The sequence below is a fragment of the Plecotus auritus genome, assembly GCF_963455305.1.
Source record: "Plecotus auritus genome assembly, chromosome: 6".
Classification (NCBI taxonomy): domain Eukaryota; kingdom Metazoa; phylum Chordata; class Mammalia; order Chiroptera; family Vespertilionidae; genus Plecotus; species Plecotus auritus.
The window spans coordinates 28,366,575-28,394,460 of record NC_137773.1 but is presented as its reverse complement, the minus strand read 5'-3'; the positions used below and the strand labels follow the sequence as shown (position 1 = coordinate 28,394,460).

General features: G+C 45.0%; 1 protein-coding gene, 1 long non-coding RNA gene and 1 pseudogene across 4 annotated transcripts in view; 2 read left to right on the top strand and 1 right to left on the bottom strand.

The window, feature by feature from the left end:
• The window catches only part of FGF1 (fibroblast growth factor 1), a 95,301-nt gene that overhangs the window by 48,293 nt on the left and 19,122 nt on the right, over nucleotides 1-27,886 (bottom strand). The gene's annotated exons all lie outside the window — the stretch shown is intronic.
• LOC308252421 overlaps nucleotides 1-27,886 on the top strand; it is a 320,170-nt gene that overhangs the window by 287,223 nt on the left and 5,061 nt on the right. The window lies entirely within an intron of this gene.
• On the top strand, nucleotides 744-3,567 carry LOC308250554 (large ribosomal subunit protein uL6-like; annotated as a pseudogene). The gene is made up of 2 exons: nucleotides 744-823; nucleotides 3,036-3,567. The product of its transcript is annotated as a large ribosomal subunit protein uL6-like (transcript).

Here is a 27,886-nt window from a genome sequence, read left to right as displayed (position 1 = left end):
GGTTACATCTCAATAAACCCATTGTAAGATGAAAATATCGTAAGTCGAAAATACACCTAATCTACTGAACATTCATAGCTCAGTCTAGCCTACCTTAAATGTGCTCAGAACACTTATATTGGCCTACAATTGGGTAGAATCATCACACACAGTGAATATGCTGTAGAGTATCAGTGTTGACTCTCGTGATCACATAGCTGACAGAGCTGTACTCACTGCTGCTACCACATCATGAGAAAGTATTGTACTGGATATCCCTGGGCCCAGAAAAGATCAAAATACAAAATTTGAAGTACAGTTTCTGCTGAATGCATATCACTTTCACACCATCATAAAGTTGAAAAGTCATAAGTCAAACCATTTTAAGTCAGGGACTGTCTGTGATCTGTTAATCTCCCTCAGCCTTCATACACTTCCTTCTTCATCCTTTACCTCTCACACCCTTCTGAGCTGAGATCACACCCTGGCTTCCTTCCAAAGTCACTACTCTCCATTTCTATCTTGTCTTTCTCCCGCTTTCTAGGTGCCTGTCAGCTCGAGTACAAAGACCCCACTACCCAATATCTGATCTGACCTGTCATTGTCTCTTCCCCACTTCAGAATCCATGATCTGGCACACAGGGAAGCAAAATGTATGAGAATAAATCAGTCTGATTTTAATGAAGCCTCATGGACAGATGGGGCATAAGGATGTAAAATGATCAGGATTCAACACCAGTTTCCGGTGCCCCAGCATAAGGTACATGCACGAACAGAAAGCAAAGTGGACGAAAGTGCAGCTGATCAAAATTGGGCATGGAGCAGCAGTGGTGCTGATTACACTGTAAGCATTTTTCTTAGGAACTCACTATGACTTAGTGAGTTCATAAATAAGATTCAGATATTTTTTAAAAGAATATACTCTTGGCCCCAAACAGATTACGGACATTACTATATGGAGATACACAATGACGTACATGTGCCAAGCCTCTTAGCATTGCACTAGGTCCGTGGTCGGCAAACTGCGGCTCGCGAGCCACATGCGGCTTGCGAGCCACGGTTTGCCGCTCTGTTGACTAATGAGTTTGCCGACTACTGCGTAAGGCATCACCCTTACCCAGAAGTTTTGACTTCAGGTTAAAGACATTAATACATTATTTAAATGTTTTTTAAGTGTTTTTCCCTAAGGCAGTGGTCGGCAAACTCATTAGTCAACAGAGCGGCAAACCGCGGCTTGCGAGCCGCATGTGGTTCGTGAGCCGCAGTTTGCCGACCACTGCACTAGGTGGTTTCAGGCCAATGACCCAGAGACTCAGCAATCAACAGGTCCGCCAGGGTTAAGAAAACTTCCCACCTTTGATCACCAATTTCTAGGTTAACCTCAGACTATCGTCTCAGGACATGTCCTAGTCACTCATTTATTCAAGACATTTAATGAATAGCCTTTTATGTGCTGGGCATGTTTGTGGATATCATGGAAGATGTCCTAAAGGACAGGATGCCAGTCCTGCCCTCCAGGAACTTATAGCCCAGCAGGGGAGGTAAATATACATTGGGTGGGGAGGTGTGATGAATTTTGCAAATAAGACATCACATTTTAATGGGAGTTCCCAGGAGGCACAAAGCACTGAAGATGGAATATAGGGGAGGAGCGGTTATTTGAGGTGATTCATATACATGATTAGGGTCTCAAAAGACCAAGATTGGCAGGTACACTGGACAGGGGACACTATATGGGCAAGGAACAGAGTTGGGGAAATGCAAGGTGAGGAGAGGAAGCAGTATACTTTGAATTAAGGATGGCTTATATATGATGAGTTCATGGGAGAGGGAGGTAAGACTAGAAAGATAATTTATAGCCAGGTCTTACAATACACTTCCTGCTCAACATCTCCACATGGATGCCCAATAATTATCTTAAACTTAAGATGGCCCAGACAGTACAGTTGATTCCTTCTACCCAATTTCCCAGCTTTTCTTTCTCAAAAATTTTAAAACTTAATAAATGCCCCCAGTGCCTCAGCCCCCAAACAGAGAAGTCATTCTTTTTCTCTCCTTCTCAGTCCATTCAATTCACCAGCAAGTCCTATTAGTTCTATCTCCAAAATATATCCTGTCTGACCTCTTCTATCATCTCCATTACTGCCACCATGTTCCAAACCACCGTTATTTCTTATCTGCCTCCTTGTTTCAATTTTTTTGCCCTCATACAGCAGATTGCTTAAGTCAGATCACACCCCTTGCTGCTTAAAACCTTCTTGTGACTTCCTGTTGCTCTATCCATAGGAAGACTGTGTCCTACAGGCTCATGATCAGGCTCCAGCCTTTCCCTGGCCTCCTTCCACTCATTTCCTCCCTTGTTCATTGTGCTCCACCTACATCATTGGCTTTCCTTCTCTTCCTTGAACTCACCAAGGATGGACCTGCCACAGCATTTTGCATTTGTTGTTCCCTCTGCCTTAAACACTGTTCCCTCAGCCTGAAATGCTTCTCTTAGACCTTTGTATGTCCATCTCCTCAGGGTTCATATTTCAGCTCCGATGTCATCTCTGCAGAAGGATCTTTCCTGAAATTCTGATTAAGCTGTCCCTTCTCAGATTTTCTCTATCTCAGAACTCAAAATTTTCCTTCATAGCACTTGCTGGAAATGTTCTCCAATATTTGTTTATTTTTCTATTTTATCACCACCACTTCCATTAACATGTAAGTTACATAAGGCTTTGTCTTATTTACTACCATCTCTTCAGTCTTGAGCACAATCTAGCCCAACAGAAACTCAATAGTTATTTATGGAATTCAGATGCCTGGGCCACATACCCAGAAATTCTGATTCATTTGTCTGGGTTGGGACAAGGCAGAAAAAAGAGGTAATTTATTTGAAAAAAAAATTTTTTTATCATATACACATTTTTGCTTGCCCCAACCTCCTAATATTCTGTTTATTTATGCCAAATAACATCATCCAGAAAGTCAGTTTAAAAATATGACAGTAAGCTTTACCACATCTATTGTGAGAATGAAGACCACTCTCAGCAATCCAACTGTTGACGTCTCAGGAAATGGGATGGGACGCACAGTTACTGTGAAGGGCCCCGCACAGTTACTGTGAAGTTCCCCCTGTGGAGGAACTTCAATCACATCAATAGAACTCAGTCTCCTTGGAAAGAAAAAGAAGAGGCTACAGGTTGACAAATGGTGGGAAAATAGGAAGGAACTGGCTACCGTCCACACTATCTGCAGTCATGTACAGAATATGATCAAGGGTGTCACACTGGGCTTCCATTACAAGGTGAGGTCTGTGTACGCTCACTTCGCCATCATTGTCATAATCCCAGAGAATGTTTCTCTTGTTGAAATCAGAAATTTCTTGAGTGAAAAATACGTCCACAGGGTTTGGATGAGGTCAGATATTGCTTGTTCAGTAACTCAAGCCCAAAAAGATGAGTTAATACTTGAAGGAAATGATATTGAATAAATGCAGCTGCTTTGATTCAGCAAGCCACAATAGTTAAAAACCAGGATATCAGAAAATTTTTGGATGGCATCTCTATTTCTGAAAAAGGAACAGTTCAGCAGCCTGATGAATAAGGTCTAAGTTGTCCAGTTATAGAATGAGCAAGATGCCAGGTGATTCCTCATACTTACTTGTGATATTTTATTTTATTATTTTTAAGTTAAATTTATTGGGGTAACATTGGTTAATAAGATCATACAGGTTTCAAGTGTACGTTTCTATGATACATGACCTATATAGTGCCTTGCGTGCCCATCACCCAAAGTAAAGTAATCTTCCGTCACCATATATTTGGCCCTCTTTACCCTTTACTACTCCTACCCCCTTCCCTCTGGTAACCACCATACTGTTGTCTGTGTCTATAAGTTTCAGTTTCATATCCCACAAATGAGTGAAATCATATGGTTCTTAGCTTTTTCTGACCAACTTATTTCACTTAGCATAATATTCTCAAGGTCCATCCATGTTGTTTCAAAAGGCAGTATTTCACCTTTTCTTATGGTTGGATAGTATTCTATATTATATATGTACTACATCTTCTTTATCCAATCATCTATCGAAGGACACGTTGGTCGTCCCCATATCTTGGCCACTGTGAATAATGCTGCAACGAACATAGGGGCGCATATCTTTGTGAATAAATGTTTTTTGAGTTTTTCAGGTAGAAAAGAAGAGGAGTTGCTGGGTCATATGGGAACTCTATTCTTAGTATTTTCAGGAACTGCCAAATTGTTTTCCATGGCCATATGCACATTTATTAATCCATGCTGTAACTGGCATAATCCCCAGTTGGTTCTGATTTGCAGAGTTAAGAACCCCTGACCTGGAGAATGGAAATCTCTCTAGCATGTTGTTACCCAAAGTGTGGTCCTTGGACCAGCAGCATAGACATCACCCAGGTACTTGTTATAAATAAAGAATCTCAGGCCCCACCCCAGACTCACAGAACCAGAAGCTTCATCTAGCAAGATGCCCCAGGTGACCCGTATGCATATTGTTAAATTTGAGATGCAATGAAATACGGAATTCCTGACGGGTAAGCGCATTGAACTTGGCAGGCTGAGCTTGCTGTGTGCAGGACACTGAGGTGGGTGTGCTCCTCAGACAGTTGGAAATGTGGTTCTGAAGCCACTTAGGAAGAGAACTCAAGAGGAAATGAGTGTCTTCACCAAAATGCTCATTGTGGTTGGAGCAGGGGCTTGGTGAGGTCATCAGTGGAGAGACGAGGACAGAATTGGTGGGTGTGGGGGAGTCCCAATACGGCTGTGAGAGAAGGGGAGCTGAGTTGAAGAAGAAAAGCAAGAGACTGATGAAGAATGCTTACGGAAGTCAGAGCAGGAAACAGGGTCAAGAAAGGGGTGGCCAAAAGTATCAGAGTGCAAGAGTCAAGAAACATAAAGATCAAGAAATGATCATTGAGTTCTGCTCCCACAGATGGGTGGATGGGAAAGCCAGGAGAGAGGAGGAAATGCTTTAGTCAGTGATGAGGAATCGGAAGCAGCGAGTCCACACCACCCTCCTGGGAGGACTATGGTCACACCAAGAAAAAATCATTTCTTGAGGAGGGAAGAATGGAGAGAACTGGAGAATGGAGAATTTTCTTAAATGAGAGACCTGAGACTGTTTGTCAATAAGAAGAAACCTACAGGAAAGGGACTGGATCAATTGAAGATCAAAAGATAATTTAATTAATAAGATCAGGTCCTAGAGAGGGTGGGGGAGAATCAGATTATATTCCCATGCTTGTTAAGGTACAGACTGACCTAGGCAGGTACAAATAAAATAACATCAGGCTGCCTTCAGGGAAGGAAATGATGCCCAGGGACAACAGAGTCGGCTTTCCTTTTATTTAAGAAAAACAAAAAGAAGTAGCAAGAAACACCTGTGTGCACTCTACCCAGATGTAACAAATGTTAGCATTTTCTCAAATTTAGTTCAGATTTTTTTTATAGAAAAGAAATAGAACATTAGAGAGAAAGCTGAAGTTCCCTTTGTTTCTCTTCATAATATTTCTATCTCCTCCTCCAAGACAACTATTATTATGATGTGTGTGTGTGTGTGTGTGTGTGTGTGTGTGTGTGGCCAAGACACACAAGCAGTGCGCTCTGTATATATAGTTCCACAATTTGCTTTTATTCACTCAACATTATATCTGAGACTATCCATTTTGATGTATTATCTGTAATATTTGTTGAATAAGTAAATTATGTAAGTTCTGACCGTTCCAATTGCCTACATTGTATTTGCCTGTATTCTCTAGGGATGGACACTTATGCTGCCTTTAGCTTTTCACTATTATCCAAACTGCTGCCACAAACACCCTTGCACATGGAGAGGCATACTTTTTACTGTCCACTCTTTTGAACTATCTGGTTTTTTTCTTTTTACCACATTCATTTATTTTATTGTATTTTTAAAAATAATTCTTTATTGTTGAAAGTATTACATATGCCCCCTATTATCCCCCTGTGCCCCCCTCCAGCTGCCCTCGTCCCCCCTCCTCTTCACCCCAGGCCTTCAGTACCCTATTGTCTGTGTCCATGGGTTATGCATACATGCATTCAAGGTCTTTGGTTGATTACCTCCCACCCACCCACCCTCCCCGCCTTCCCTCTGAGATTCCACACTCTGTTCCATGCTTCCATGTCTCTGGATCCACGCCTTCATCAGTTTATTTTGTTACTTAGATTCCACATATGAGTGTGATCATGTGATACTTGCCTTTCTCTGACGGACTTATTTCACTTTTTAACAGGTGGTTTAAATACGAAAAATTGATTTTCTTTTAAAGCCCACAGAATAATGAATGTTTCTCAAAGTATGATCCAGGGAACACCAACATCAGAATTATGTGGGATATTTGTTATAAAATGCAAATTCCTTGGCCCTGTCTCAGACCTACTGAATCTACATGGTAATAAACCTTCCCAGGTGATTCTTAGGCATCCTCCAGTTTGGGAAGCAGATAGGGGGTGGGAGGAGGAGTGTGCAAGGGGAGGGATGGAGCGCAGCACTGATTGACAGCTCCACTCTGCCAGGCACTGTGCTAGGCATGACATTTAAAGTAGGAGAGAGGGAGTCCATGAGGATTTATCAAGATAACATGTGCAAAAGGTTCAAAAGGTCAGCAAAGGTGAACAGTCTATGGAGTCCACTACTTAGTGGCTGTGTGCCCTTGGGAAGTCACATAACCTCTCTGAGCTTCAGTTTCCTCATCTACAAAATGATGACATAATACTCCCACCTCAAAAAAAAAACAAAACAAAAACAAAACAAAACAACAACACAACATTCTGTGAGGATCAAATTACTTAAGGCACATAACTTGCATATACATTTTATAGTTTGGCTCCTAGCCTCATTATTTGAAACTATGACAGAGGTTTATAGTCACGAGATTTTGCTTTAATATCACATTACTGATAGAGATCCTAAATAGGTAGCCCTCAATCACTCTGTTCTTCACATGGGAAAATATGATCAACACATACCATCAGCTACAAGACGCAAGTTCTGAAATGTACTAAAGTGGAAAATGGGAATTTCTTATGTTGTTGGGGGTTGGGGGGACTGAGTAGAAGGATCAACATTTTAAAGTGTAAATATATAGCTGAACACACACACGCTCATTCCTAGCAGTCACACAGCCCAAGCTATCCCCACTGGGAGCTGAGTGTGTGTCAGTGGAGGGGCCGTGGTGCATCCCTGTCCACGCCTCCTTCCCACAGACACCTTCATTCAGGCAGGGCCCGGGCTCAGAGAGGCGAGGGCACCAGAGGCGAAGGGAAGCTGCTGCCCAGGCTGGGGATGACCTGTAGACCAATGAACACACCAAGATAACCAGAGGTGTCCAGCGCCCTTCCTTCCTGAGTCTCCACCTGCTTCCTTTCTGTGACTTGCTTCCGCCAACAGGAGCCTGATGTGTCCCTGCAACTGAGGGGAGTGGGCAAGAGCCTGGCTGAGCTCACACACAGCGAGCTCCGAGTCCCAGCTCTGAGTCCCAGCTCCGCCTCCCGGAGCTGTGCCACATAACCTTATTTTTTCTTTTAAATTAATAGACTTTATTGTTTAGAGCTGTTTTGGCTCACAGCAAAATTAAGAGGAAGGTAGAGAATTCCCATATGCCCCCCATCCCACACGTGCACAGCCTCGCCATGATCAACATCCCCACCAGAGGGATACATCTGTTCCCGTTGATAAACCTACACTGACACCTCATGATCACCCATACTTGACATCAGGGTTCACTCTTGGTGTTGTACATTCTAAGGGTTTGGACATGTGTGTACCATTTAGTATCATTCAGAGAAGTTTCACTGCCCTGAAATCCTCCTTGCTCCACCTATTCTCCCCCAGCACCCCCCCACCCCCGCCAGAACCCACTAATCTTTTTACTGTCTTCATAGTTTTGCCGTTTCCAGAATGTCATCCAGGTTAAGTCATACACTATGTCACCTTCACAGATTGTCTTCTTTCATTGAGTAATACGGGTTTAACTTTCTTCCATGTCTTTTTATGGCTTGAGAGCTCTTTTTTTTTTTTTTTTTTTTATCACTGAATGATATTCCATTGTATGGACATGTAACCATTTTTTAGCCCCAGTCTCCTGGGCTATAATACAGGGTACTGGGTAGTACAGACAGGGAGAATTCGTGATAATGCTCATCGTGAAGGGTCAGTAAGCGCTCTCAGTACCGGACACTGTACTAGATGCCTCTTCCTGAGCTACCTCATCCAGTCTTTCCAGGACCCTGAGACATGGGTACTGTAACCAAACCCATTTCACAGATGAAGAAACCAAATCCCAGGGAGGTTAAGGAATTGCTCGAGGCCACAGATCCTGGAAGGGATCCTTACCCAGACCTTCTGACTCCAGGTCTGAGTACCAGGGCTCTAACCTCCCAGGAAGGTTCTTAACAGTGTCTGGCACATAGTGAAGCATGTCATCAAATGTTGCCTTTTATTATGGTTAACATTTTTGAAGTAGAGCCATTGATATGGGAAGGTCACAATTCTTTTCAAATGAGAAATATTAGGCACTGACATGTTCAGAAATTACCCGGTGCCACCCAGCAAATGGGTTGTAGAACTGGCACTAAAAGCCTAGGGTAATGGAGCCTCCAAGTTGCTCGGAAGAGAGTACTGATTAATTTATAAGCTAACATTTATTCAGTGCTTACTGGATCTGCTATCTCACTCAGTGCTGCGACAAGTCATTTTAGGAAACAGAAGTGGCCCAGGAACGCCAGCCCTGCTCCCCATACTCCCCTGCGGCTTCTCCCATGTTGCCTTGTCCCAGCCTAGCTCCCGCTCCCCATCTCAGCTGCGGGCCAACATTGAGCCCTGGGCACATGTCACAGCCCAGAAGCAGTCCAAGAGCCCAGGGTCTGTTCAGTGTCTGGCATGAGGTGTGGGTGCCGTGGCAGCTGCTGCAGCCCTTCCTCATTGTCCCCGGGCAGGCAGCCTTGGCCTGGGCACCCGTGCTCACCCCTGTCCCCTCCACTTCCTTCTGCCCTGCATTTCCAGACAGAGTCAAAAATGGGTTCACATCAAACAAGATGTGTTTTCTCCCAGGGTAATTTTCCATTTATAGTCAGCCTTCTTCGGGAGGCGCTGTCCTTCCTCTGTCTCGGTTTTTTTCTGGGTATTTGGGGATAAACTCTTGGTGGTTGTTTTTGAGCCTTGTGGTCAGCAGCCCAGCCGGTCACTCATTCAGAATGTCTCCAGAAAGCCCATGGTTACTCTTATAGGAGTTTATGCTAATTTCTGTGGCCTCTGAGACCTCATATCTGACCTGGCCCTCATTCACAGACTCATCCTGGTGAGATGATGAGGATGATAATTGCAGCTGATACTGACAGCACACGCCTCAGTGCTAAAGGGATTCACTCACTCCCACAGGGTAGACGATGCTCTGATCCCCTTCACACCAACAGGAAATGAGTGCACAGAAGTGAAGGCCGTGGCTGACGAGGCCTTACATGGGATTGGCCCTGCTGACCTCTCTGGCCCAGCCACCCAGCTCTCCCCCTCCAGTCCCAGGCTCTGGCCCCAGCTTTGCTTTGGTCCCTTGATTACAGTCTGTGATCTCCTGCCACAGTTCCTTTGCACATGCTCTCCCCCTGGCCTGGACCACTGTTCCCTCCACCCTACTGCTAATTTGCCCTGACCCATCTTTCAGTCACGACTGCAACTTCTTTAAGGGTGTCCTACTAGACCCCCTGGCCAGATGCCCCATTAAAACTCAGGTGGCAGTTATCATCTGGTTCTTTTTCCAGGCCATAACTCCATGAGAGCAGAGGCTGTCAAGCACTGCCTTGTACATGATTCTATCATTGCGCTTACCACACTGGACTGAAAGGACTTATTTATTCATCCGTCTCATCCCTTGGTCTGTGAATTTCCTGAGCGCATGTCTGGGTCTTTTTCTAACACAGTGCTCAGGTCAGTAAATATTTGCTGAGTTGAGTTGAATGAACTGGATTTAATTGAACAGTGTCACTGGGGAAAGAGCACCTGAAAATTCAGAACTTTTGATGGAGCGAGCCCATAAAATACAATTGTTCAGAACCATCGCTTTGGAAATCAGGAGTGGTTTTGGAGAGATTAGCTTTTATAAAAGCCGAGTTCACGTGTATTTTGGATAGCAGGCTAGAAGGATCCATGACTTTCCAAAGAAGCATCGTATTACAGTTATAAATCCAAGAGAAGCGAGGAAGAAAGGATGTCTGCCTCTCCAAGGTTCATTTAAAGTTTAGTAAAAGTCAGAGAGAATATAAATAACGATTGCATCTCATTGGGAGCTGTGTCGGGACTTGACTTTTCACAGCCTTTGGCCTTACGTCATCCCCTTATCAGTCTGGGGTGACCTTGCCTGGTTCCCCAGCTGTCACTGATGTCTTCACCTCCACAGAGGTGGTGGTCTGGTTGCAGGAAGCACCCCTTCTTGGGGCCGGCCTTTTCCAGGACCGTTTGCCCCTCTGTCTGGGAAATGGCTCCCATACCCCAATGCGAGAGAAAAGGGGCCGTTCTTGCCTGGAGGATGGGCAGGGTGAGGAGGGAGCTGTGGGTGCAGGCTGGGTTCCCCCAGCAGGGTTTGTGAAGCCAGTGCCAGGTAACCACAGGCTGCCACATCCAAACAGGGCCCGGCCTCAGCTCTGCCCACCCTGGCTCCAAGCAAAACAGGCAGTTATTTGGAAAAGCTGTTTTCTTTCATCCTGCCTCCTCCTTCCTATCCTACCAGATTGAGCGTGTTTCTTGGAGGATTGAATAGCCCCTTTTAAGAAGTTAGAAAGAAGCCATTTCTGAACTGAGAGGAATAAGCTAGTTAAATTTAATGGGAGCAGGACGTGATAGATTAACAGGTAATTTGAAAGCACCTTATTGAGGCTCCAGTAACCCATTATGACGCTCTTAGATTTCCAAGCATTTTGCAATAAGCACACCACCTAGTTATTACACATGATGGATTAAAGCAACACTGTCGTCATCTTGTCCCTTACCGTGATCCTGCTCCTAGCACATTCCCTGGCACATAGTAGGTGCTCAGCAAATATTTGTTAAATGGATAAAGGAAACATGAAGCTGACTTAAGGTTCTGACTGCATTCTAGAGGGAAATAGAAAACCTCAATCTTAACCATGTTTTGCTCAAATGCATTGGGTGAGGACATCTAGAACTGTCTGCCCCTCTCCTGTGGCTTCTAGACCTAGTTCCCACCTATCCAAAATCATGAATGTATCCCTGACAGTTAAACGTAACTGGAATCCAGTGACTTAACTCAGATCTGAGGAGGCTATTTTTTGAAAACAGTAACCAAGGAGTCATTTTTAAAGAGGAGACAGAGTTCTGTGAGACCTGAAAAGATAACACAAATATTGAAAAAGACCATCTTGGGGTTTCAGTGGCTAAGGCAGAAGAAACTCAAAGATGTGTGGAAGTTAGAATTGGAGCAGCTTTCTGGACACTAAAAATCAGGCTTGTCATGGTCTTGGTGGGCGAGGCCCGGGCAGGTGCAGTGGAGCCCGAGTCCAGAAGAGGGCGCTCTGAGCTAAGTGTGCCGCCTGCGGGGCTGAAACCCAGGGCCCCTGCAGAGAGGCTGCTGAGGCCTCCTCTTAGTTTCTCCTGCGTGCTTTTGTGTTCTCCGTAGGATGAGAGAGGGGTTTCCCCCTCTCAGGTGGCAAAGAATGATCTTCTGAAAATATAATTAAACCGATGATTTCACAGATTAAATACCAAATCCCAGGGGTATAATCATGTTTAAAAAAATAAATTTAATGGACTTCAACCTTTGATCTCCCTGAAATCTGTGAACAAATTTCCCACACCAGGACTCTTTTCACATGTTTCATGGGGCCCTGGGGAGTAACTGCCTTCTTCAAATATTGACTCTAGGCCTAGAAGATGGATGACCAAAGGAGGGTAGAGGTAAAAGTTTTCTCTCTCTAGTTATTTGATTCATGACTAAGAGTTACCTATTCATAAATACAGCCCTACCCACAGCATCTTGATTAAAAAGAAAGCTGTACAGGGTGGGCCAATAGTAGGTTTATAGTTGTGAGTATGCAAAAAACAGAGTTTATTCTTGTATTATTATTTATTAATTATTGTATTCGTTTCCACATGAACAACTGTAAACCTATATTTGTCAGGTGGAGATCCTTTAGAGCAGTGGTTCTCAACCTTCCTAATGCCGCGACCCTTTAATACAGCTCCTCATGTTGTGGTGACCCCCAACCATAAAATTATTTTCGTTGCTACTTCGTAACTGTAATTTTGCTACTGTTAATGTATCATAATGTAAATATCTGTGTTTTCCGATAGTCTTAGGAGAACCGCTGCTGTAGAGCCTAAGACCATCGGAAAACACAGATATTTACATTACGATTCATAACAGTAGCAAAATTACAGTTATGAAGTAGCAATAAAAATAATTTTGTGGTTGGGGGTCACCACAACATGAGGAACTGTATTAAAGGGTCGCGGCATTAGGAAGGTTGAGAACCACTGCTTTAGCTTTGTTTTCCATTTACAAGCTTCCTTAAACATACACCTTCCCTGCATTTTTCATTCCCAGGCTCGAGGGAAGAGCAACTTCAACAAGTCCTTTGAGAAAACAGCACACTATGTGCAGATCTGTGACTGGCAGGTCTAGTGTTAAGAATTTGTCCTGTGGAAGGACTCACCAGTGTCCAGAGATCAATGAATGCGCTTCACTGCAGCACAGTGTGCAATAACAACAACCTGGAAATCATGTGGCATCAATAATGAAATGATAGCCCTGCTGGTTTGGCTCAGTGGATAGAGCGTTGGCCTGCGGACTGAAGGGTCCCAGGTTCATTTCTGGTCGGGGGCGTGTGCCTTGGTTGTGGGCACATACCCAGTGGGGAGTGTGCAGGAGGCAGCTGATCAGTGTTTCTAGCTCTCTGTCCCTCTCCCTTCCTCTCTGTAAAGGGTCAATAAAATATATTTTTTAAAAAATAATGAAATTATAAAGTGAATGATACAGCCAAGCAAATACTGGGCAGCCGTAAAAAAGAGCTAGATGTATATGTACATAGATGAGTGGGGGAAAGAAGATCTAGAATAATATGCATGAATTATCCCTTAACTGATTCTAAAATCTCTCCTAGGCCATGATCTCTGACAAAACCAGGGTTGTAAACATAGGACCTTGGAGCCAGATGTGGCTGGAGGCTATCTGGTTTGCTGGAGCCACCACTGGTTGTGGTTGTTCTGAATTGATTTGACATTTACCACTTGGGAGATTTTGCCTAGAACTCCCACTGCCTGGCTTCTCTTTAACCACCAGAATATCTGGCCCATTGTACCCACCTTCCTCATGGCTGGAGATGCTGCAGCCTGAACCAGGGTCTCCACAGCCCTCTCTCTTGGACTTCCCTGCTTTTAATCCCATTCTAGGCTGTTCTCCTCTATCTGGTTTCAACAATAGCACTGGCTTCTGGGTCTTCTGTCTCTTCAACTGCCCTTGCTTGGCATCCTGTCCCGGCTTCTTCTCCTTTAGCCACCCTTTGCAGTCCAGCATCCCTCAGAGCTTGTCCTCTCAACAGTGTGTGCACTCTCTTTGTCTCCCTGGTGCCCTTGTCTACCTCACATTCTACCCATGTCCCCAAATCCCAAATTGCTTCTCCCTTAACTAATGACAGGACAGTGGTTACAGAGTATCTTAAACAACTGACCTTAGTCATATTCCCTTTCCCTTCCTGCCCACAGGCATCTCCTAATGACTCAACCTAAATATTCCTTACATTTTTACTTCTTTCCTTCCCTATCATCAATGTCTTGGGCCAGGCTAACAAAATCTTGACCCCTATCCCAGGCAAGTGCTTCTAATTTTTCTCTGTGTGGCTTATTCTCCTCGCCTCACCCACAACATCTCCAGCCTTGTCCTCCCAAACCATAAATCTGATCGTGTCCCTTTCTTGCTCAAACATTCTTCATTATTCTTCACTGCCTACAGGCCAAAGTACAAACCTTCATTCATTCAGTCAACAAACAGAGCGCGCCCACCCTATGTCAGGCCTTGGAGATATTTTTGTGAAAAAAGTTGCAGTCCCTGTCCTAATGGAACCGCATTGTACCTGGGACTTTACAGACCACACCACCGAATTAAAGGACAAAGAAAGACAAATACAGTGTCAAGGAGCCAAGAGAGGGAATAAAAAGTAAAGCCAACTTTAGAATAAATGGTCAGGTAAGATGCCTTGAAGAAGCAACATTTAAGTTGAGACATTTAAGAAGAGAGGCACAGAGAGATCTGGGATAGTTCATTCCTTCCTTCTCATGCTGAACACTCTCCACTCCCCTTCCCTATCTACTCTCACTGCATGCATGCTGAACCCGTATATTCTGTACTATGGGGGTGCTTCTGCCCTAACTGTGAACTTCTCAAAGGAAAGAACCACCTGGTTTATTTGGGTCCCTAGTGCCTGGTATGTGGCAGGCTCAATAATTGTGAAATGAAAAACTAAATGGATGTGTGGATGGATGGATGGATGGATGGATGGATGGATGGATGAGTGGTGGATGGATGAGTGGATGGATGGATGGGCGGATGGATGGGTGGATGGATGGGTGGATGGATGAGTGGATGGATGAGTGGATGGATGGATGGATGAGTGGATGGATGGATGGATGGATGGATGGATGGATGGATGAATGGGTAGAGAGGTGGGTTGGCAAATGGATGAGTGGAAGCACACATGCTTTGGGCTGAGCTGAGTATAATGTCTTTGGAAACAATTGCATAACTAGCAAAGCTGAGGCCTTGAGTTTACTGGAGCTGGCTTGTGCCGGGGGAAGACTGGCTATGCAGAGTTCTCACTCGGGTTTCCTACTTTGGTTACATGTCATGTTTCTATTTAACCATCCTTATTATTGTGAGATGGGAGAGTTTGTTTTTTCTACAAATACAGAACAATAACATTGAAAACTTGTTCTCCAATAAAAGCTCTTAGCCAGCTCTTGCTTAGATTCTAAGGGGAAGTTTTAGACAGGAAAAGTGAGAGGCAGCATACACAGTGCCACAAGCCCAGCCTCAGCAGCTAGATTACATGTTCACATACTTCTAACCACGGACCCACAGAGATCCTGGAAGCCTCATCAAGCCCTCGATTCCTTATCTATCAAATATGACTAACAGCAGATGGCTGTTGGAGGATTCATTGGAACGTGTAAGAGTGAGTACAGCACCTAAAACAAAGTAAGGGCTCCAAAACTGGGTGCTGCCACTGTTAGAGGAGTGATGTTACTCTAGCCTGGCCCACCCAAATGCCTCCAAACGCTTCTTAAAAATCATAGCCAGCCCAGCCTGCTTGGCTCAGTGATTGAGCATCCACCTATGAACCAGGAGGTCGTGGTTTGATTCCTGATCAGGTCATATGCCCAGGTTGCAGGCTTGTTCCCAGGTGGAGGGTGTGCAGGAGGCAGACGATCAATGATTCTCTCTCATCATTGATGTTTCTATCTCTCTTTCTCTCTCCTTTCCTCTCTAAAATAAATAAAAATATATTTTTAAAAATCATAGCCAAATGTGACAAAGGAATGCACTTTGAGCTGTTTTTCTGATTAAAGGAGAGACATTCTCTTGCCCAGATGCCCCCTGACTCCATAGCAGGCCCTAGAATTGGACACAGACACAGTCACACTCTTAGGCTGAGGTCAGGTTCCAACCATGTCCCTGCTCCCACTGCCCTGTGTTGGACTAGTTCACTGCTGTGCTAACCAGCCCAAAACAGGCCCAAGTGGTGGGGCACTGGCTTTCTCACACAACATAACTGCAGTTCCTCTTTGCTTGTCTGTAATCTGGGCTTTCTCACAAAACCTCACCTGTTAGGTAGTTGAGAAACAGCTTCAGTTTTATCCAATGCAAGAATTTAAAAAGCCTGTTAAGTCCTGCTCTGCCCCTGAGAGCCCTCCATCTGCAGCCTCCCTCTCGGCTCCCCTTCTAGTATCATCTTGCTGTAAGAGCAGTGGGGTAACTCAGCCTCTCCCTGAAGGAGTCGAGACCCTCACTCAGAGGCCTCTGGGGCCCAAGGTCTTGGTGTGGAGCCCTTGACTGCAAATCGCAGCCTTCATGGCTCAAGTTGAGGTCCTGGTCTCTCATGGCTTGGTCAGGGCCCAGGGCGGCTCCTTGGCTGACCAGCATTTGCTGGCTGTGGGCCTCACTGCATCTCTGCCTCCTCCCAGGTCTGCCTCTGGCCTCTGGCTCTTGTCTCAGCATCCGCATCACACAGGAACAGTAGGAACCCCTGAGTGCAAACTACACCCACTTGCTACCAGATCACATCCATCCACCCTCTCGACTCTCTGGGACTCCCCATGTTGTAAGGCCAGCTGCCCTGCCCTCAAATGCCCCCACACAGTGGTAGAAACTGCACAGTCTGTCTGCCAGATTCGCCCTCACTATGCTAAAGGGGAGCTCAAGCAATTTCGCAAATCTCTGCAAATCTGGGTGGTTGAGCCAACTGTCCTCTCTCTTTATTCTATGTTCCCCTTCCTTTTCAGGCTCCAGGCAACAGGCCTCTTGGCCCAGCCTCTAGGAAGGAAGGCTCCAAATGGAACATGGTTTAAAGGCAGCAGGATAGAGTGGGAGGGATCAAAATACATTGCTTCATATTTGCAGAATATTCTCTCTCATACAACCATTCCCTTTCCAGGCCTGTCATAGCTAATAAAACCAATGTCCTTCCAGGCACGTTTCTTGGCTTCATTCTTGGTTATGTTCATTCAACAATGGTTATGATATGCAGGCACTGTCTGGGAATAAGGCATAATACGGATGTTGTCATCTGTACATGAAAAGATGTTTAGCATCATTATCCATCAGAAAAATGCAGATCAACTGTGAGAAATCATTTCACATCTACTAGGATGGCTATAATCAAAAGATGGATAATAACAAGTGTTGGCAAGGATGTAGGGAAATCAGAGTCCTCAAATTGCTGATGGTAATGTAAAATTGGTGAAGCCACTTTTGAAAATAGTTTTGGAGTTCCTCAAATGATTATTCATAGAGTTACATATGACCCAACAAACCCAGTCGTATGGATAGACCCTAGAAAAATGAAAACATATCATACAAAAATGTGTGCACTAATGTTCATAGCAACAGTATTCATAATAGCCAAAGGGTGGAAACAACTCAAATGTCCACCAATGGATAAACAAAATGTGGTATAGCCATACAATGGAATATTACTCAGCTATAAAAAAGAATGAAGTACGAAGAACATGCTACAGCATGGATGAACCTTGAAAACATTATGCTAAGTAAATGAAGCTGGTAACAAAATACTACATATTATATGATTAATTTATATAAAACATCCAGAATAGGCAAATCCATAGAGACAGAAAGTAAATTAGTGGTTGCCAGGGGCTGGGAGAGGAGAGAATGAGATATGACTACTTAGAGGGTGTGGGTTTTTTAGCGTGATGAAAATGTCCTGAGAAAAGATAGTGGCAATAGTTGTACAACTCTGAATATATTAAAGCCCATTGAATTATACACTTTAAATGGGTGAATTGTATGATATGTACATTATATCTCAGTAAAGCTCTTAAAAATGTTCTCATCTCATTCTCTAACCAACTCTTCTTTCCAGTTCCTTAGCGCTTCTAGGACAAATATGAATTCAACTTTCAGTCATTTCAAGGTTTTCTTCAACACACTTAGAATCCAAGACTAGACATCAATTTAATAATTTTTTTACACAGTCATTTTGTAGGAGAAGGTAAGCTCCAAGAGAGCTTGAATTTTTGTTTTGTTTATTATTCTGTCATGCTTATCTGAGGGGCTGGCACACAGTAGGGTCTCAGTAAATATTTGTTGGATGGGTGCCTTCATGGAGCTCTCATCCCAAAGAGACACAAAAGCCCAGCAATGCCTGCTAGTCATTCATTCACAGAGCATATCTTTATGACAATGGCCTTGCCGTGTAAGGAGTGAATGAGTGAGGCAGACATATCTGCCCTGGGGGAACTTAGAGCAAAGAAATCTGTACTGAGCTTGTCAGCACTTAGATCAAACACTGAAAAGAAACATCCAATAGGGTTTACAGATACTGAAAGTGGGAATTTTGTCAAAGTTCCCCTTAGTGAGGCTTTGTGGGAAGTTAGGCTGAATTGAGACAGTCATGCAAAGAAAAGGAAGAGAGATTGTGATGGATAGAAGAGGAGTGAGAAGAAGGGTCATGGGGGAAAAAAGAGAGTGGGCCTGTTCCAATAGAATAAGTTTGCCCTTTAAGAGGCATTTCCAAGCTGTGATTTTAATTTCCCATTGAAGTGGAGAGTAATATTGGGAAAGAGGAAAGTGCCAAGTCCCATCCTTCATCTCCAGTGCTGGGAAGTCTTTGAGAAGAGATGTGAAGGGAAAGAGTGACTCAGTGGCTGGGAGGGGAGGGAGCAAGGGTGTTTCCAAGAGATGAGGAAGGTTTTGTTAAGTACAACTGCCTTCTTCACAATGGAAAACTATGGGAAGGATAGCCAAGAAGTCAAGACAGAGGGCGAGGGGATATGCGATGATGACATAAATTGGAAACTAAGAGGCCAGCTTGTAGATACAGAGCCCACAGTGGAGGATGGAGATCTTGAGGTTAAAAATTAAAGCAAGAAAACTTGTCTAGTTGGCTTTTCCCACACATACAACCTCCCTGTCCCACCTTGTTTGCCTCTTACTTTTATTTTAACCCGCAAGGATGCTAGAAGAACTTTGATGAGGAAGAAGAGTGAAATAGGGCTGGGAAGTGATTAATACACAAAGACGGTTCTTGAACAAGCCAGGGTGGAGCCAAAGTGTTAAGACATGGGAGGAGGCAAGGAAGATGTGGGAGAAGAAAGTTCAGGGTCAAGGATGATGTTACAAAATCTGGCACAAATCACCAACTACAGTTTGGAAAAGGGGAGAAATGGGTCAGAAGAAGCTTATGAATTAGGAAATGAATGGGCAGAGCTGAAAAGATCATTCTGAACTTGTAACCTGAAGATGCATCCTCGGAGTTCACGGGGAGCTTGAGACTCAGAGTGAACCCAGTCACAGATAAGGCTGTGAAGAGGAACAAGGCAAGGTTTGTTTTCTCTGGAAGTCAGGTGCCTCCATTGTGTTTCTGCTTGGCCCAGCTGGCTGTCCACCAAAAGGAACAAATGACAAAGGTGTCCTCTCATCTCTTTCAATGGCAACGTGGTTAAGGACAGGAATTTTGGTGCAGGAGGTTGCCGAGGACAGATCCAGGCTCGCAGCTCTCTAGCTCTGTATCATTGACCTCGGGCATAGGCTCTGCTGCTCTGAGCCCTGTGTCCTCATCTGTATTGTGGGGGTGATGAGAAAGGGCTGTTGTTGAGAGGAAATGAGATTGTAGAGGCAGACCTCTTGGCACAGAATAGCACTTAAAATATTTCACCAAGCTTCAGAGGCAATTTTCTTTTGGTATTTTAACATCTCTAAAACCAGGATGCACAGCATTTTTTTTCTTAGTGGTACATAAAATAATGGTGTATCTTACATATCTTACAATTTATGGTGTCTTAGATTTGATAAAATATGGAAGTAGACATCCAGTAAGTGGCAGCTGAGGTGTTGTGTGGTTGTGTTTCCTGTGCTAGATTCCTGGCTCATGTCTGGGGTTTCCTTCTGCTCTTTAGGCTGGTTGGGCCTTTTCTCTGGGGCACAGGAGCCTGGGCCCTGGAGTCAACCCCACTGAGGGCAAGTCTTGACTCAGCTACTACTTGCCATGAGACCTGAGCTAGGTAAGGCATGTTTTTCTCTTAGAACCTCATTTTCCTCTCCTCCACAAGGGGGATAACAACTCATAGGGTTATTGTGAAGATAAATGAGATAAAGTTATGTAAATTGCTTACTTAGCATGGTGCTGCATTGTATAAACATTAAATGAGGATGATACAAGATTACATAACAAGATGACGTTTCCTAAAGAGGGGTATTATTATTCCTGAGGCACCTCAGAGCCCCACTATAAAATATCCACCTCTGATTCTCAATGGGGAGGGACCTGAGAACCCAAATGAACCCTCGTGAGCTCATTGGTGTCTAGGACTGCAGCCTCGCCTGCCTCCCCTTGAGCCCCTCCCCATTCCCCACCCATTACCTCCCCACCTCTGCCCTGCCACCCTCCTTTCTGAGCAGCTTTCCATCTGCCCAGCACTCTCCTCCTCAGGACTCTGGACACTTTCCGTCGGGAACTATTTACCTTGGAAAGAAGGTTGGCTGCTGCCCCTGGAAAAGGCCACCACAAACCCTGCCTGAGGTTTTCTCAAGCAACTAATGTCCCAAGACCTCCCCTCAACAAGGCTTTGCTCTGTCCCTTCATCTTCCTGTCTCCTCTGGTGCCTTTGATCGCTCCCCCCAACCTCTGCCTCTGTTCTTGCTGGAGTCCCCAGTACACATACGTGACCTAAATGCAAACAGCATGTTTCTCTCAAAGCCTCTTACCTCTACCTAATAAGTCTGTGTGTCAAAATCAATCAAGCTTTCTGTTTGTAACATTAACGACTCACACACCCACAGCCTCACCATTTCTTCAGATTCCCCTGGTCTTTCCCTCCCAAAGCTCTCCGGGGTCCTGAGAGCATTGCCCAGCCTTCCTTGGCAAGCACAGCACACAGGCGACAGGCTTTTCTTGGGGAAACTGCAGAGTCCCATGGGTAAATGGGTTTTGCCAAGTCCATCCTTGAGCGTCAATCGTATTCACCATTTTGTGAGCACCGAAGATGAAGCTCCCGACTTTTCCCCAGGTTGGCTCTCTGGCAAACCTTTCTTTTCTGAGGTGAGACCCCCCTTCTGCAACCCACCTTTCATAACTGTCCTGCCTTGCCACATCAAGCCCAGTGTCAGCAGAACCCAGACTTTCATCTGTAACTTTGCTGGCTCACCTTCAAGGTCTGGTGTCACGTGGGTGGATCAGGAGCAGCATCTGGGCCCTGCCCCTTGGGGAGGATGTGGAAATAGGACTTGTCACTGGATTTGTAACACAACAGAGTGACTCTCATGGCCGAAGGAACATGCCAAAAACTCTCTGCCTCTCAAAACTCATTTCTGCTCACCTAAAAATCTTGAGGACATGATGCAAAGTGCTGGATGGGGTGGTGTAAGGTTTCATGAAAAGCAGCAACAGCGTGGCACCGTTAAATCAGACGGTAGAAAGCGCAGCGTGTTAGACAAGATCCCCTGCAATTATTTAATTATCGGTCTGTCCATCTGCCTGTCTGTATGTCCTCTGACCTATTCAGAAAATAACATGGGGAATTTAAGCCAGGATATGGAGGACAAGGTGGCATATAAAGATATCTACATGATCACAAGACAAGCCAAACTCCAGGCAAGTGAAGAAATGAAGAGAGAAAAGGCCACCCTTCCTTGTCCCTCCTGAGTCGCTGGGGAGAAGCAATCAGATGGCAGGCGTGGGCATTCTCCCACTACCAACTGTTCCACACTACGGATGTGTTCTTTTGGGGGTCTCTGGAAGGTCAAAGTGCCTGATGCGGTCAGGCTTTGGAACCTGGCCATCACTCCTACAGGCTCTCTGGGCATGGCTCCTGCCTCGTTCATGCCCAGAAAGGAATGGAGGAAGCACCCTGGCTGGCCTGGTGGTGGCTGCCTGGGTAGAGCCCCTTGGGCAGCCAGCCCTTTCTCTTTGCCAACCTTCCCATCTCAGCTCTTTCCTCTGGCTCTCTCCTACCTCCTTGGGCTGTCACAGAGGTCCTGCCCACCTGAGCTCACAAAGGCAGGTCTGTCTGGAGCAGAGCAGGGCAGGCCCAGGGGGAGGGCCTGGGCTCCACACCACTTTCCTTCCTTAAGGAAATGAATGGGTCCAGTCCAGGGAGGCGGAGAGAGGGTGTTCTCCTCATTAACTAGCTCCTCGCAGGCTCAGGCAGAGGCAGTGGCTGTGTGCGAAAGCAAAGTTTTCTGCTTTGGACGCCTGGTCCAACAGGGTGGTGTGCTTGAGGCACGTCACCACCCAGATCAAATCAGATTACATTAATCTGGATTCAACTAGCCTCCATCTAATCCTTTGCCACTGACTCAGCCTGACATGGTCAGCTTTCTTTTGAAAAGTGCCTCTGTTTCCTAGTTAATCTGTGTAAGGAAACAAGCAGCCACCTCTCAGCAATTGCGATTTGCAGTATGACCTTGAGGAGCCTGGTCTGGGCTTCATTGTCCGCATTACTCCATTGAGCCACCCCTATTAAGGACGTCCAGTACAAGGGGCCTTCCGAGACACAGTAAGGAAATAAATGGGGAGTTGTGGTCAAAAGCGTGGGCTCTGACGTCAGGCTTCCTGGACATAAGTCCAGAAAGTCAGTTCTCCTCTCTGAGTTTCAAGGACTCCATCTGTAAAATGAGGCCAGTGGCACTGCCTGCCCCACGTGTAGGGTATAAGGATGCAACAAAGCAGCTCAAGTAGAGCTCTTCGTGTGCCACCTGGCATTCACAGGTGCCAGTGCTGGGTTGCCTTACAATGACATGTTATCTGTGATTTTTTAGAGCCATTTTTATACACTGTTACACATATACTCAGATTTTTCTGGACATTTTCTGGAGTTAGACAGAAATGGAAAAACCTGGCCTGGCCGTCAGAAGTACTTTCTCATATAGGCTCCCCATGATGGCAGTTTAGAGAAATCCCTACACAGTTCCACTAAGATCATACACATGTTTCAAGAGCCATGAATTAGGAGGGAAAAGTTTCCCAACACTCAACTTACAAACTCAAAAAGCATCTGGTCACGTAATCATCTAACATATTTTTCTGACCCTCTGAACAGGCCCCGACAGTATTTAGATTAAATGAATATACTGATTTATTTCTCACCAGCCTGCTGTTTGTAAGGAAAACATATATTCAAGAAATGTAGTCAACATGGTTCAATGAGCACCTACTATGCATCAGTAGGGAATCTGTGTTAACAAACGGCATATGCTACATGTGTCAGATTAGTTTCTTCTGTGGTCTCTGTTTTCAGGGTTATATATTTTTTACTTTGTTATATAAAACTGAGAGCAATTTAGAATTGATGTAGACAGTCCTGCTTTCTTTGCCTGCTTTGTTTTTATTTTAGGGTAGACAGTTATAAAACACAGCTGGCTAAATGGAAAGAAAGGCTACATTTCTTATGCAGCTGTGAACAAAAGAATTTAAATATAGTCTCTCTACTCCAACAAACCTGGTTCTTGGCAAGAAAGGAAAAAAAGACTTAATTGGTTTTTTTAACACTTTAGACTTCAACGCACACACACAAAGGTAATATAGCCAGAGCATATGTTGAGTGATTTTTAAATTCATTTTCCTTAGACCCCGCAGCTAGGTTGGGAGGGAGTTGTTCAACTGTGCTTGTGAGGAAGTCTCCCTTCACCTTCATAGTAATAGTAACCAATGTTTCTGAGCATTTGTTCCGTGCTGGGCACATACTCAGGAGAGCTGTAAGGTTTTCACCTCATTACATCCTCTGAGGCATGTGCCATTTACACATGGGGAAACTGAGGCTCAGAAAAATGAACTTGCCTGTGCTCACACACTCAGCAGTGGTTCTCAACCGTTCTAATGCCACGACCCTTTAATACAGTTCCTCATGTTGTGGTGACCCCCAACCATAAAATTATTTTCGTTGCTACTTCATAACTGTAATTTTGCTACTATTATGAGAACCCACACCTAAGACCATCGGAAAATACAGATATTTACATTACAATTCATTAACAGTAGCAAAATTACAGTTATGAAGTAGCAACGAAAATAATTTTATGGTTGGGGGTCACCACAACATGAGGAACTGTATTAAAGGGTCGCGGCATTAGAAAGGTTGAGAACCACTGGCTTAGAGGTAGGATTGGAATTTAAACCCAGTTGTATAACTTCAAGACCCATATTTCAGCCACAACTGAGCTTTTTCTTAACTCACTTCCATTGTGGTAGAATTGCACCAAAAATATATTTGAAAGATGGGGAATGACAAGGAGCTGGGAAAATGGGAAGTACTCTAAATGACATCTCTTAAGATGTAAGTGATACTGAAGGATACATGCAAGAAACATGCCAGTTGGCCTACCCAAAAGAACCCTAAAATTAAGTGTCTTTCTCCTTTTTGTATTTCAGTATATTGTTTAATGTTCTTTTGTCTTTGATAGTGATATAACTATGCATAAATGATTTGAGAAGGATATTCAATACAGCATTATTAATAACTAGAGGCCCGATGCACAAAATCCGTGCAAGAGTAGGCCTTCCTTCCCCTGGCTGCTGGCACCAGCTTCCTACTGGCACCTGGGACCTGGGCTTCCCTAAAAGTCCCAGTTTCATCCAGAAGATTGTCCAGAAGGACATCCGGAAAAACGTCTGGTCTAATTAGCATATTACACTTTTATTATTATAGATAGTGACTACAAACTGAATATCTAATAATAGAGGACTTACTAAATACATTATAGATGAATGTGCTGCCACCATTAAAATTTCTTAGAAGAATTTTTAGAAGAATGGAGCCCACCCATGACATACTGCTAAGTGAGGAAGTAAGTTAAAGTCTATAAATACAGTATGATTCCACTTTTTTTGTATACACACACACATGCATAGATAGGGAGGGAGACAGACAGACAGACATAAACACAAGAGGAATAACTGGAAAGACATCAATATTGCCATTTTAACAACGATTATCTCTGGATGATGGATAAATTTTCATTTTTTTTAAATTTCTTAAATTTTATTTTCATTATTGCTTACATTTCCTATAATGAAATATTACTTAAGTATGTAAAATAATTTTTAAGTAACACATATTCATTAACTCAACAATGTCATTAAACAAATCGTTTTTCAATATCTACTATGTACCAAGCACCATGTAGTCAAAACATTAAAAAAACTAAAACATATCTCTGCTCTGCTCACATGTTGGATGATCTCCTTCAGGTCTTTTCTGTGCAGGTTTAAAAACACAGAAGTGATGAAAGCAGACAGCAGCCGAGCCTGGTACATAATGAGGTGTCCCTCCAGTGAAGGCCAACTGACTTCGCCTCTTTCACCACTGATATCATTGACTTCCCTCACAGCCTCAGCTCTGACATCAGTAAAAAGGATTAAGAGTGGTACCTACCTTATCAGTTTTTTCGAGGATTAAATGAATTACTTCAAGTAAAGTGCCTCAAAGTACACAACAATATTAGCTATTATTATCATCATCATCATCATCATTATTATTACTCTATGTAGAATGGCTACATTGTTGGACTAGTTCATGTTCTATCTCCTTCCTTCGGAAGAGCAATAGCACAGTTGTATTTCTCTTGGAGAGCAGGGACCACTGTTCAGGTCATTCAGGCACATACAGTCACCTGTGAGTTTTGCACGTAGGTGAGATGACTCAGTCACAGCCATTTGGCTTCATACCCCAGCCAAAGCCATAAAGGACAGAGAGAGCTGCCATGGTTCAAAGAGAGAGGGGAGTGTTTATGCACCTTTAGAAAATCTGGGGAGCCAACGTTGGATAAAGATCTTAATTGTGTTTGGAAACCTAATAAACATGACTAGTTCCAGGCAATAGGATAGCTACACTCTATTGCTTATACTGGCCAATGCTATAACTCTGGGCCTGAGTGTTCTATTCTGTTTATAAGCGTGAGATACTGTGCTATGAGCTCTTTGGAAGGAGAATGTCTAATAGCAGGCGAATTCCTGGAAGAGCCAGCCTGTTTCTAGTTGTGGCCCTGCTTCCTCCAGCCTCCGTCACCATCACCTCCTTTCTGCATGACTCCAAGGCCTCCCAACTCAGGTCTCTGCCATCCTCCTGACCTCTTAGAGTCAACCCTCTGCTCGAGACCAAATGAGGGTCTTCACATGTCAATCCTTGCGTGTCCCCTCTGGATTCTAATCCCCCAATGGCTTTTCACTGCACTCAGAACACATTCCAAACTCTTTGCACACCTCTTCACCCCCATCTTGACACCCCCCACCCCACTCTACTTGAGGTATCCTGCCTTCTGTTGGATTCCAGTACATATACCCATGTCCACGTCAGGGCCTTGTCACATGTTCTTCCCTCCACAAAGATCGTCTGCACCCCTCCTCTCTGCAGGCAGGGCACCCTCATTATCCTGGTCTTCAGTCTGTGTCACCTTAGAGAGGTTTTCTCTCTCCACCTATTTCTAACAGCTTCTCTTGTTCCAGTGCCTTGTTTGTTACCTTTATAGACTAGATCTTATCACAAGTTCTACTTATTTTATTTACGTGTTGGCCTACTTCGTGTGTGTGTGTGTGCGTGTGTGAGTGTGTGTGTGTGTGTGTGTGTGAGTGTGTGTGTGTGTGAGTGTGTGTGTGTGAGTATGTGTGTGAGTGAGTGTGTGAGTGTGTGTGTGAGTGAGTGTGTGTGCGCGCGCGCGCTTTGGCCCCTCTCCACTGCCCCCAGTAGAATGTAAGCTCCTCTAGGGCAAGGACCATATCTGTCCTTTGTTTTTGTCCTCAGGGCAGGGCCCCTCAAGGAGAAGGTGCCCAATAAATATGAAAGGAAGAGAGGGAGGGAGAAAGGAAGTCTTCGAAAAGGGGGCTACTTTTCCAGGCTGCCCAGTTTCCTGTGAGTGTGGGCAGTGTGTCCTGCTCAGCCCTAGCATTACTGTGCAAGTTTAAAAATAAAACCCCTGGCTGGAGTGGGAAGCCTTTAAAGAAGAGGGGAGAGAGGTAATGAGAAACACGAGCGGCCAACGCAGGCCCAGCAGGATGTGGGACTGGCCAGGAAGGGAAAGGAACCTGACTAAGGGGGAAAATACTGACTTGGGGCTGCGATTGTCTGACAAATGTCAGATGTGCTTAGAGGTTGTTGTTGCTTTTTAAGGTGTTCTTTACAATTCCTAAAACAGGGGCCTCTGCACCGACATCTGACTGCCATGCTGTCAGACGAAGAGGGAGAGGCCTGGAGGTAACAGAGGTGACGCGGCCTGATTTGGCTCAGCCTGCCCTGACCTTCCCCAGGGTCCATCTCAGCGTGGGATCCAAACCTCCCACCACAGCAGGGCCCCAGCCAGACATCCCAAGGTGTAGCCGCCTTCCAAGGGCTTGGCCCAGTTCTGGGGCAGTGCAAGGCGGGGAGGGTCAGGTCAATGGGTCACCAGAAACAACTGGGACATCGCCTTGGAAACGCTCTCCCCCACTTGCACTGCCTGTACTCGGACCCACCCAGAACCAGCTGTGTGCTTAACCCTCAGGCCTCACTGGGAGGTGGGGAGGCGCCTGGGAAGGGTCAGATGGGGGGAATGGGTTCACCTCCTTGATGGGAGACCATCAACCTTCACACTTTACTTAGTAAGAGGTCTGACAACACAGGTGAGCACCAGGTGACAACCCATATTCTGAGCCTGACCCTGGTGGTGCAGGGAGGGGCAGAGCTGAGTATGGGGCTGCCAGCATCCCCTCTCCAGACTGGGACAGGCACCCCTTCCCACGCAGCTCTCTGTGCCGCTCTAGAAGCCAAGGGATCTGCTCATGGTCACCTGGTGCAGGGAATATTCATAGCCTCTAAGCCAGCGGTCACCACCAGGTTCTCCCCACATCCACAGCTATGTGATGGTCAGGAGGGCCACAGGAAAGGGAAGGGAAGGGGTGGGGAGGGGAGGGGAGGGAAGGAAATAAACAAGTATCTTGAGAGAGACAGCTGGAGCCTTCACACCACCTCTGGTGAACCTCCACAACCACCCCCTAGGAAGGCACCCTCCACTCTACCTAGCGAAGGAAACCAAAGCGCGAGAGGACCAGTTCCTCACCCAACGTAACTCGGGGAGGGGCGGAGCACGGTGCAGCCTGCATGCTAAATGTCAGCGCAGTTTCTACAACCCACAGCCGGCCATCCCTTTCATCCCATCCCGAC